This window comes from Trachymyrmex septentrionalis, unplaced genomic scaffold, assembly GCF_001594115.1.
Source record: "Trachymyrmex septentrionalis isolate Tsep2-gDNA-1 unplaced genomic scaffold, Tsep1.0 scaffold158, whole genome shotgun sequence".
Taxonomy (NCBI): domain Eukaryota; kingdom Metazoa; phylum Arthropoda; class Insecta; order Hymenoptera; family Formicidae; genus Trachymyrmex; species Trachymyrmex septentrionalis.
In genome coordinates, this window is record NW_017304736.1 from 525,989 (window position 1) to 538,385 (window position 12,397).

Genomic DNA, 12,397 nt, shown 5'->3' on the forward strand with positions numbered 1-12,397 from the left:
TACATGCAAATAAACTATATTAATTGGTTTCAGTTTCTATTTGTACACATTTCAACAAATAATAAACATGTCTTACGTTATTAATAACGTAAATTAATATTATTATTATTATCGTAACTAAATAATACATTTATGCTTTTGACTGGAGTTGTAACAATATATTGATAATATTTAAACGGTATTTAAATATAGTTTCCGATTGTCGATTGAATGTAGAAATAGGATATGTGCTAAAAAAACAACGCGAAAGATTCGCTAGCTCGAAAGGCCTGATGTAGCAACGGAGATAAAAACAGGACTGCTTTGAATGGCGGGCACTTACTTAGGCAAATGCCTGCTATTCGGATTAAGTATTTGTTCTAAAAGCTGGAGGGGGAGGAGGGGGGGGGACGTTGGAGAGAAGAACGGTGGTGTGAGGATGAACCGTAAGGGTGGCAACCGGGAGAATAGCGGCGGAAAACAATGGGAGGCAAAGAGGGCTGTAAAATCTCTCTACCCTAGTGCATGGTGAAAACCGGAAAATTTAGTAAAATTTACTTCTTACGCGCGCATCAAACAGAAACATTGGATTTCCGAGTACGATACAACAGAAAATCGTGGTTTACTGCCCACCACTTCATTCGATAATGCAAGAACGATATGCTTCAAATCTGTTATATTGCGCATTATGTATTATTCATATAAGCGCTATTCACGTAGATTCAAGAGCTTTAGGATATGTAATATATATTACAACCGCAGTATCACCGCTGGGCACGGTTTCGACATTTCTCTACAATTAATGGCCGACACATCATGAGATTATCATTTAAAAAATATTGCAATAGTACAATTTGAAAATTCACCGCGATATAAAATACATCAAGATAGAAGCAAATATGAAAATTCGATTTTTCGAGAAAATATCTCCCGAGAAGAATCGAATTTTCGCAAGTCTATCGCGTTTTTTTTTTTCCACTTTTTATCATCTCACGATAAACTTTTGCAACCCCCAAGGGATGCAGGAGAAGCGAGATTCGAGATAAAACACGTTCGTAGTCGAATCGTAATTGAACTAACATTACATACCGCCGGTTTCCAAAATGACCGCCGGCTTTCAACGAGATTAAGAATAGTCGACTTGTGTTTCTGGAATGAAACTCTTGCCGCTCATTTTCGCATGTGGTGTGTTGCTTGCAAATTATGACTCTAGGTTTTACCGACTCTCAAGAACTCGCGTATTGCGCTATAAAGCGAGAAGTCCAGGGCATTAAATTCAATTTGAATCCAAATTCAAAGGTATCTTTTCCCGTTCACGAATTCATCGTCCACGTTACGACGTTACGTTGGTAGGGAGAGAAGACAGAAATCATCCAGTAATAGGAGACAAATCGCAACACTTGAATCAAAAAGCAGCGTCCTAGAACACAGGTTTATAAAAAATACACCAGAATGTTACACACACACACACACACGTTAGCTTTTTATGCGCTTGGCTTTTTATCAGATTTTTCCAAATGCAAAACTCCGTTATTTATGTGTGTGCTCATTTCAACTCCCCTCTGTTGAAACGCAAATATCATCAAATGTTTCATATCGCACAATGTTCGCATATGTACATTTCGATAATATCGTACAGAACAGGATATTTGTTCGAATTAATTATCTCGATCTTATAATATCGATCGATAGGGCGGAGGTGCATCGCGACACGTCATTCGTTTGGGATCGATCGTCGCGTGCTGAAAACGCACGCGAACGAAATCGAACCGTTGAAAGACGACGCGTCTAAAATAGTTCCCGGCAGGAACTCGCAGGAGAAATGTAGAATTTAATCAATATCCCGGAATGTCCGCGCTGTGCGCGCTCTCCTGAATCGCGAGGGCCATCTCCGCTTGCGGCTCTTTGGTCGAGTGGCCGGCGACTGTCGAAGTAAAGTACGCCGTCGAAGAAAGCGAAGGACAAACTCTCGCCTTGAGTTTCGAAACATCGCCGATTCTCGAGCCACGCTCGACTATCACATTGCCAATGAGAATCCTCGTCGAACGGATTCCTTCGCCGTTTAGCGAAGTCGCTAGATTGGAAATCGGAATCGTGCGCTATGTTACACGATTCATAAAAGCTTTCTACGATGGCATCGCTTTTTTATATAGCTACTGCTCTGCTGAAGCTAAATCTCATTCAAGTACAAAAGGATTAGCTTTACCAAAGCGCAGATTGATTTACTTCCTTTCGTGTCGTAGATCTTATTTGTAGCGTCTATTCTGAAAATTGGACGCGAGATCTCTTACAGTGAACTTTAATTATGCACATGTAATAAGCAGGAACAGTTTATAATTATTGACAGTTACGATCAAGTTCTTAGTTCTTCATGACTCGCGTGAGTTGTCCAGATTTTAAACTCGCTAAATGAATACTATTTATACGCATTATTATATTTAACAAATTGTTTCACAATTAAACAATTCTTTACATTTATCTTTATTTCAAGGATGTATGAAATATCATCAATTTTCATTAAATTGTAAATCATTGAAGAGAACAACAAAATTGAGGTACAATGCTGAGGTGTCGAAAACACTTGACGACTAATTACGTTAAGAATAGAACACGAATAACGTAAGGTTAATTATTGCAATTTTGTCATTTCCGCGAATTTTATCTATGTATGTCAAATCTATCGATTCCTCAAGCATAATTCAAAAGTGGCTTTTATCGTTGAAAGACGAAACGCGAGCATACCGAGCGAAGGAATTTGTAAGCACTTTATGAAGCTTCGATGCTCCCTTACTGCTGTTCCCTCCTGTCTGATTCTCTGTCTTTCTCTCTCCATCTTTTCCTTCTTGCTCTCTTCTTGCCCTTAATCTAAAAGCGCTGACAAACCGCGAAACTTTCCCCACCGTGAACAAACACGCGAATAAATCGACGCGAGGCGCCCTCGGATTCTCGGTTTATATTCAAAGTTTTACGAAGGATACCTATCGTCGTTCGCCTTCTTTACCCTCCCCCCCCTTTTTTTATTTCTAATGCCGGCTTTGGACGTGCATAAGCGTACCCGTTGTTGCGAGAAAAGAGACCGATGCAATTTCTAACATTACCGGGAAAGGGAGGGTCACTGAAAATGGGAATGTACACGCAACTAAGTGAGAAAGACGACTGATGACCAACGAGAAATTGACATCTCAATGGACAATGATTTATGACCGGACACTGTATATCGTCGATGTGATTCGTCAAATTTAATAGCCGGATAACAGAAATAGATACAAAGACATGAGTTCATTGGTTTCTGTTGCTCTTCATTATCTCGAACTCGACGATGAATATGATTAATTAAATTTTAGAACCTTGAGAACCTTATGACCATTGCTTGCAATTTCATCGAAATCAATGAAATGTCACGCGAGCGAAAGAGAAATTCAAAATCGTGACGTTCGTCGCCACACGCTAGCTTGGCGGGTGAACGACGACGGGGAGGAAGGACCGGGTCTGATTTTCGTACATGGGTCTACATGTTGTCGTGTGACAACGTATCCGTACGTACGCGTTGAAGGGGGGGCCCCACGTCGCCGCGGGAATTGCCACGGTAATTAAATTATCAACGGTCGTGGCCTGTGGTCGGAAATAATTCGGCACGGTAGCTTTCTGCTGCAATTCGCATATAGTTTCCGCGGATGTCGAGGCCGGGGGTTCCACGTTTGCCGAAACCTCTCCTCTGGCTTGCTCCATCTCGTAACAAGAGCGACGACGCGGGGGGGGGGGAAAGGGGTGGGATTACGTAGAGAGGAAAAGGGGGCAGCATGGAGAACGGCGGTGGGCGCGCGATGCGGTCTAGCCCTCCCGCGCCTGGTCAGGACATATAATAATACGGTCAATTTTGGATTGAGTTTAACCGGACGATTCCTCATACCCTTCTCCCCTCTCCTCCCCTCCCCCCCCCCGCCACCCCCATCTCTGCCCACCCGCGACCTCATCGACAGCGTTTCGACCTCCACTTGACCTTTACCCTCCCCCACTGACCGCTCCCGCAGTCGCAATGCTGCATCTACCAGGACCGGTTACCAGTTTTGCGAGCCTCGCTTAACCGCCAACAATTTGAGGCTCTGAATAATTCCTGGCGCTCCAATCTAACTACGAACAAATTAGACCGAATTATCCGAGATTCGGTACGTGCTTTCAAACCGCCCTGCCACCCTCGCATCGCGTCCCCCCCCCCCCCCCCCCCCCCCCCCCCTCCCCCCAGTCCCTTTCGCTACATCAGTGCTAATCCACCCTCGTGCCACCTGCCTTCAAATTTCTACCTGCGGTATCGTTTCCAAGCGTACCGTGGCCCATCTGCGCGCACGCGCGCGCGCGCATTACGCATATTCGACAAACAGCCTAAACGATGTTAATTTAATCATATGCGCGTAACTTTGACTCGGGCCAGAGGCCAGGCCCGCTCGTTCGTATTACTCTCGCAAAATACACCAAAGCGATGTCGTCCGCTCGAATTGATTTAACAATTTCAGAGAGGAATGCGTCTTTGTTGTCAAGTTCCTTATTATGGGTTTTAGAAACGTGTATTTGTACAATATTATGCGTCTAATAAGCGAAGAAATATCGCGTTTAATACGAACAAGAAGAATGATTGAATAAACTGAAAAAAGTAAAGTAAATTGTTTTCTAGCCTTGTTAGATTCGAGATAAGAAACAACATAAATGTTTAATTTATCTTTCTATTCGTGATCACATCGACAGCAATCCATGTGAAAACTTTATCACGATCTGTCGTTTGTCTTCAAAATTTAACGTGGAGGAAAATATAATAAAGATTTGTGTTCATTTGATATATTAATTGGAATAAAGGAGAGCGGCTTTTACACATGTAAGTGTGCGACGATAGAAATTGAATTATCTGCAAACGTTTCTGCATTTAACGTTTCCTTCTGGCCTTAATTCTTTTACGACTACTATGACTTTTTTCATCTCTTTACTTTTTTACATTCTAATTTTGAAATTCTTAGATCATTTGTTAAATTTAATTGAAGTTACTTAATTATTACAATTCATATGCTGTTGAGGAAAATTTTGTGAAGTAAAAATTAGTTTTGCTAACTATAACATATAACATATTGGACATGTTGAATTTCATTTAATTTTTTATAATATCTTTCGTTTCTGCCATCTTGTGTGTACCCTTTTATCTATTAGTATTATTATATCAATTACAAATATGCAATATTATAAATTTCAAATAGATAAAAATTATTTAATTTAAAATTGTATGAATGGAACGTATTGATACAATATCTTCGTTGTCAGATTGAAACGTGCTTCAAAATCTGATCGGCTTTATATATTAATATTCTCCTTCATGGAGATTGAGAATTGTTGCCGAAAAGTTTGTAGCTCCCGATTTTGGGAATGTAATTTCGCCCGAACAGGAAAGACTCTCTCGAAACTTAGCCATCGCCGCTTCGCCTTTCTATTCGCACGCTGTTTCGGCCGGCCGCCGTGAAGCTGATGTCGTGGGTGGATGGTGGAGGCAGGTCGGCCGAGGGTGTGGGCAAGTCGTCGGTGATGAATGCCGGTAAACTTCGCACGAAAAGTCGTTTATAAAGCAGTGCTACGCCACGCCACGGATGCTCGCACTTCATAACTTCCGCCCCATACCCCGGGCGCAACGCCCCGGCTAACTTAGTAAAGACTTTCTTGAGATTCGGGTGGCGCGATCCATACACACGAGCACGATACTTGGGAGACTTCTTCTGGAAGCACCCAATTTTTCGATCCAGCACAGACTTAATTTTCAACGGCGTCCCGCTTTCTCATTTCCGTCCACTGTTTTCTCTTCGGGCCGCGAACTTAATACAAATTTTACGCAAAATCAATTTTCACTTTTACTTTCGCTAAAATGCAGCAAACGATCGAGTATAGGTTGTGTGGCGAAGCTAAAGAAAATTATTGTTGTATACGCGAAATATATATTTTAAAATATAATATATATTAAAAAAAAAAAGAAAAAATACCTGAGCAACGCTTCAACGGCAGATTCTGAACGATCGACGTGAGTCACTTGTAAAATTCTGCGCATCTTATTTTCTAAAGTCGGGAATCTTTCGGGACCGTGTATGTGTATCGAGAGTATTGGTTAAAAGATGGCTGCAGGTTGCGTACAGCTACACGCGTCCCATCCATCGTTCCGTGAAATTTAACCAGACGCGAAATACGTTCCCTCCGTCCCCACGTCGGCCGTCCGTCCTTCCTGCATCGGCGTGCCCTTCTCCGAAGACGCACGGCGGCCTCTTCGTGTTTCTTCCTATCCTCCCTTCGCCCACCATCCACCATCGAGTATAAGTTTCAACGGAGGTCGAGGTCGGCAATACATCATCCTCTCGCGGAGACATAGATTCACGGTGTATGCATAATATTTGCCGAGCCGGCGGGAAAATTAGAAGTAGCGTAAGCCGCTTTTCTTATCAACCCCGTACTTTACGAGTGGAGGTTTCAGAGATGAAACGTTTTTGGAGAGAGAGAGAGAGAGAGAGAGAGAAGCGTACTGCAGTGGGATAGCGTAGGATCGACCGATCCGATTTTCTGAAAATCGCCCGAAAGCCGAATGCTCCAAGAATATCACGTGACTTTTACACAATGTGTCATTTTGGTAATTAATCACGAGTGACTTTCATCACACGCGTACAATGTGACAAGGGACAGGATGACAAGGTAGCTCTAATCGAAGCGTGTTTTGCGCGCCACGATAAATCTCGTTACATCGCGCGCCCGTTCCACCGATAATTTTCGAGAGTATATTTTGGTGTAATAAATTATTCTCCCGCGCAAACGTGATCGCAACTTAAGACCGGAGTTGGGTACCATTTCAATGTTTCCGGCAATAGCGCAGTTATAGAGACCACGGCGGCATTATATGGTATTAACGTCCGAGCGAAGTACGCGGCTACGAATTGAATAATCGAATAACAATAAATTTGCATTTGCGTTGTTGTGGCCGGCGCTGACGCCGCAATGGATGTAGGCAGTTGCCATCGTACGCAGATATCCGACGAGCGGCAGGGACCCCGCCCTTCGGCCACATCATTTCATAATCAGGGCGCGCAAATCGGCTCCACGCGGCTCTATTTTCCGCTACAGCCGACTGACGGATGTAATCTGTGTCCGTGGGCGTATTTTGCAAATTCAATCGCACGTTTCCAACTGTTTATAATATATAAACCGATGTAATCTGCTAACTATAAAGCACTGATACGATTTGTATGGAACACGGCGTCTGTAAATTGTGTGCGAGCCATTTGTACGTTTATCGAATGGAGCGCGGCAGTTACTAATGGTCGCGATAGTTTGATCGGAGAATGGCGGTTTACGATCGATAGAATTATTTTGCTTAAATCCGCAGAGGATGGATTCGTTGCGAGCGACAGTTATATTCTCCGCGTGTCTGGAGGGAAAATTTAGGAAAGGACTCTTTGTGAAGAATTGACATCTAATTTCCGTAAATCTTGGGAATCCTTCTTAAGAGAAGGGCGGAGTCGGATAGTTCCGCGTTGATGGAAAAGTAAGATATAGTAGGTTACAATTTACTCGATAATCAATATCTGTCCTCCCCCTTGTAGGATGCAGGAACGCGGTTCGACACGCGTGTTTCCGTAAATTAAAAAGCATCTCCACGTGCAACAAACACGCATTTCATCTTTCGAGAGAATATCGCGAAGAAAAGTAGACGGAGTTATCTGTAAGACGATATTACGCGTACACAATGCCGCGTACAAGGTAAATGACATTGTGTGTGAGCGCAACGCGCGCAGTAGCGCGAACACTCTCGCGGCTTAATTACGCTCGCGTTGGTCGGTAAGCGACCTGCAGACAATAAATACCAAGTGGCAGTCGCGTCCTGTGCGCTGTAAATTCAAGCAAGCAGGGGAGGACCACCGCAGCCACCGTCGTCGTCGTCGTCGTCGTCGCCGCGCTGTCGCGTCGTTTTCGCGCGATACAGCCTCGTAACACACAATATCATTTTCCCGGTACAGTCGGCGACCCTCATTTCTCTCGCGGGCTAGCAGTCCAATTTCACACCGTTGTAAATACGCTTCTCTTATTTTTGACATCGTCTTCAATTCTTCTTACTTTGTCGTCCCGGCCGAGCGAATTCCTCCGCCGCTGCGCTGCCTCGCGGTCTCGAGTCGGAGCGGAGCGGGTGGATGGCTTCATTTATAATCATTTCCCGGGGCTGTATCTCTCTCCCTCTCCTTCCTGCTTCCCCTTCCCCCTCCCCTTCTTTCTCTTGTCTTTCTTCCTTCGTTCGGATCGTCGGAGGCTGAGTTGCTCGGGCGTCCATCAGAATCTTATGTAGCCGTCTTCTTCGGCATTCATTAAACGCTATCTCGCTCTCTCTCTCTCTTTCATTTGATATGTATATATAGTGTAAAATTTAACCATTGTTTTAAAATAGCGATATATTTAATAAGAGCAGTGACGATTTAAATTAGATTAAATTTGACACTATAATTTAACAGCGATAAACAGATTCGAAAATGATTTTATTAGATCATCAAAATAATTATGTAGGAAACTCCAGCATGATAAATAATGCTGTAAAAAGTTTTGACATTCTCGCAACCAATTTGAACGTTCTACATAATCATTTTGATGGTCCAACAAAGTTATTTTCAGATATATGTCTAGTTGAAGTTTTTAGCAAGATATTTTAACAAAGTCACCTTTTTCGTTTACACGCATGTATTGAATACAAAATAAGCTGAAACTTTTCAGTTTAGAATTATGAGGTTCCAAGACGAATAATCATTCTGCAGTTCACATAAACTGAAAACTGTAATAAGATTTACCCAAAAATTATTAGGCATCGATATCCGCAATTTCGATCGAATACAGCTTTTTTCGCTTATTTGTGATAAAATACTGAAACATTTGTTTTAATCATCGTAAAAACCAGGACATAAAATATGTAATTTCAATTTCATTTCGATCTATCTAAACTGAATCAGGAAAGAAATGCTCATGCATAAATGTATTCAAACAAGCAACATTAAAACACTTTAAGAAGAAAAAAATAGCAATAATGCGTAACAGTATTAGCAAGGGAACATCAATCACAAGCGGTTGTCGCCCGCTTTCGATCGCATGAAGCAATCTTTTAAGTAGTACCTTCAATTATTATCGCTTTCGTGCAATTCTGCTTGATGCACAATGAATCGTGGATCGCAATTCGCGCACAATTTCAGCGAGACATGACATTAATCCAATGAGAAACTATGAAAAATAGAAGGCTGGAAGGAGGAATCTCGTCCTGCCAATTGAATGTGGAACTGCTCATTGAAATCGTTGCCCGAGGCGAGCGGGTTAATCACTGCCCCGTGACAAGCGAAACGTAATATCGCAAATCAAATTCATAAGAAAGTAGGTCACCTTCTATCACGAGCGAACCCCTGCTTCCTTCGCACCCTTTTCACTTCAGATCTGTCCTATCGTTCCCTTCTTTCCCCGCCGTCTACTTTTTATACAAGACAAGAGGTGGATTATTCATCTCAGACTCTTTCTTTAAGTGCGGAACATAACGATCGATCTCTGAAATTATCTCGTAAACTGCGAGACATTAATACCTTCGTGCCGATATTCAAGAATTAAAGCAATTTAAAAAAAAAAAAAAAAAATTTTTAATCTATTTAGACCATCGAAAATTTGTACTATGAGAAAAATATTATATAAAATATTCTATAAAATATTTTATTATTGATGAAACAAAGTTGATAACACAGAGTTTTATTATCTCATTAATATCGTAACAGTATGATTAATAATGATAGTGCAGCATAATTAAATAAATTCAACCAGATGGATTAAAAATAATTGATAAATTATCTGTATGAACAATGTGCTGTTGCGCGATGTGTATCCGCTTAATCAATACGATATTAGTTGATGTAATTATCCTCTCGTAAAGTGTATTAATTTGACTTTAGTATTCTCATATATTCATTAAGTTCAATTAAAACGACTAGTCATATGTGAATTAAAGATTTCCTCGTATTACTTTGAGCTCAGTAAACCGTCTCTGGAATTTTAGTAAATCGATGTCGTGAGAAACCCGGTATTCACACGTGGTGTGTCAGAACACGACACCGTAGCTCCTATTATATACCGTTGGGCGAACACGAGGCGTTGAGGCTTTGCCCAAAGGCGTGATTGGTAATTGATTTTCAGGCTTCAACACCGTGCTCACTCGTCTTCTATCCGCCTACAGCTTTCTCCACCTTTCTCTTATCTAACTACTATCGAAATCTCACGACTTGGTGTGACAAAGCATACAAATTTCCGAAATATATAAAAATAATATACACTCGAGAAATATACTATTCCTTACTCTCTAAATCTCCTAGAGTAAAATCTCACTCGAAGAGACCGAAAATTTAATCTGCCTTGAAAACATTCTTGAACAAGAGTGACCGTATTTTCACTCTTTTTTTCACGACAGGCTAAATTTTCAATCTCTTCGAGTGAGATTTCACTCTAGGAGATTTAGAGAGTAAGGAATACTACAATATATTTCTCGCGTGTATTATTTTTATATATTTCGGAAATTTGTATGCTTTGTCACACCAAGTCGCGAGAGATTTTCACTCTTTTTTCAAGACAAGACTAAATTTTCGGTCTCTTCGAGTGAGATTTCACTTTACGAGATTTAGAGAGTATATAAACAATATTCACGAGACAACTTGAAGAAAATAATTTAAGAAAATAATCTAAAAACAATTCTCAAGACACACTATTATAAAGAATTATTAATAAGAATTATATATAATACGATTGGCAAAATTATCATACATGTTGATAGACAGTAAAGTTTATATCAAGTGACGTTTGCCTCGACCAATGGTCTCAAGCTATAACAGTGGATAATGCCATGGTATCTACGGATGGCATTCATATGCCAAGAGCAAGCGCAGTTCTACTGGCGCTTGGTAACACTGCGGTATGCAGTTGATTATGGAAGCTATATGAAGGAGCTCGACGTGGCCTAGCATCTTGAGTACCCCATCCATGCTCGGGACAGTACCACCTCTTAGCCTCGAAACCGTGCACAGCATTATATACGGCACGGTATAGTTAATCCGTACGGACGTTCTCAGGGGATGTCGAAGATTCATCTCAAGGCGTTCAATATTACCTAGCGAACCGACCAAGAGATTCAAGCATTCCCCGTGTTGTGTTTCACGCTGCTTTCAACGTCCAACGTATTATTTTTATTTATTCCTCGACGTAATACACAACTTATTTTCTATTTACTATTATTTTCAATTTCGAAGAACATTGAAAAAACCACTTTCGATGGCGTAATAAAATAAAAATCTTGTTTAAAAGCATCATGGAAACGTTGAAATGATATTATGATACTGCAAAACTACACAAGTCTCTCTTTCTCTCTCTCTCTCTCTGTCGTTGCCGTGGCAACGGTACCGGAGCTTTATGCAGCTTCACAAAAGATTTTTCACGCTGTATCCGGTACGTCACTGAGAGACGTGATATTCCTGCGTCTCTCGATAGCCCGCTATCCTTTCTGCTTTTGCATCGTTCCGAGTTTACACAACCATCTAAACTGATCCGCCTGTGGTCTCGGTGGATCGCCCGGCTAATTCGAAAGTAAGGCGAGGATCAACCGGGGTCTTCGGTCGGATGCTAGGAGGACGGAAACCTACGCAAGGAGCGCGCGACTGATACGAGATTTATCGGATAAATCGGATTTAAGTGGGACGCTATATCCGCCCGCAGACGGATGCAACGAAATCGCGAACTATAGCGCGAGTACACAAGCCGACATGAAAGACGAACTGCTGCTACTGGAGAGAACCAGTCCCTTCGCGCTTCAGAAGGGTTAAAATAAAACGCTGATGCGCTACCAGACTAATTACGCTAATTGGCATAATACCTTCAATGGGTTCCCCCAGGTAACAAAGTGCCTACGATCTGATACCGTCGGAATGTAAGCGAATACCGGAGGAAATGGAACATGGCAAATGGAAAAAATAATTATGCAATCCTTGTCTACTCGCATGGATGGATGAGAGAGGAATTTAGAGAAATCGGGTTAAGCTCTTTGGACTATTGAAATAACATTGTCTTGTTGACATGTCTGTGATACACACACACACACATACACACACACACACGCACGCACACACGCACACGCACAAAGTACGATGCGAGCCGAGTATTACGCCCTTTGACATACGTGTGCACGATGAATTTCATATGTATCTTTCTCTCTGTTCAGACTTGTGCAATCTTATTTTAAAAGCATCGTACCCCTCTCTCGTAAAATAATATTCCTATTCCATTAAGTTGTATTATGTTGAATTTTATATTTGATAATTCTTTTTTTTTTTTTTTTTTTTTTTTTTTTTTT

At 41.5% G+C, this 12,397-nt stretch overlaps 1 protein-coding gene across 11 annotated transcripts in view; it reads left to right on the forward strand.

Annotated features, from left to right (window-relative positions):
• Positions 1-12,397, forward strand: part of LOC108745901 (CUGBP Elav-like family member 4) — a 636,703-nt gene that overhangs the window by 312,535 nt on the left and 311,771 nt on the right. The window lies entirely within an intron of this gene.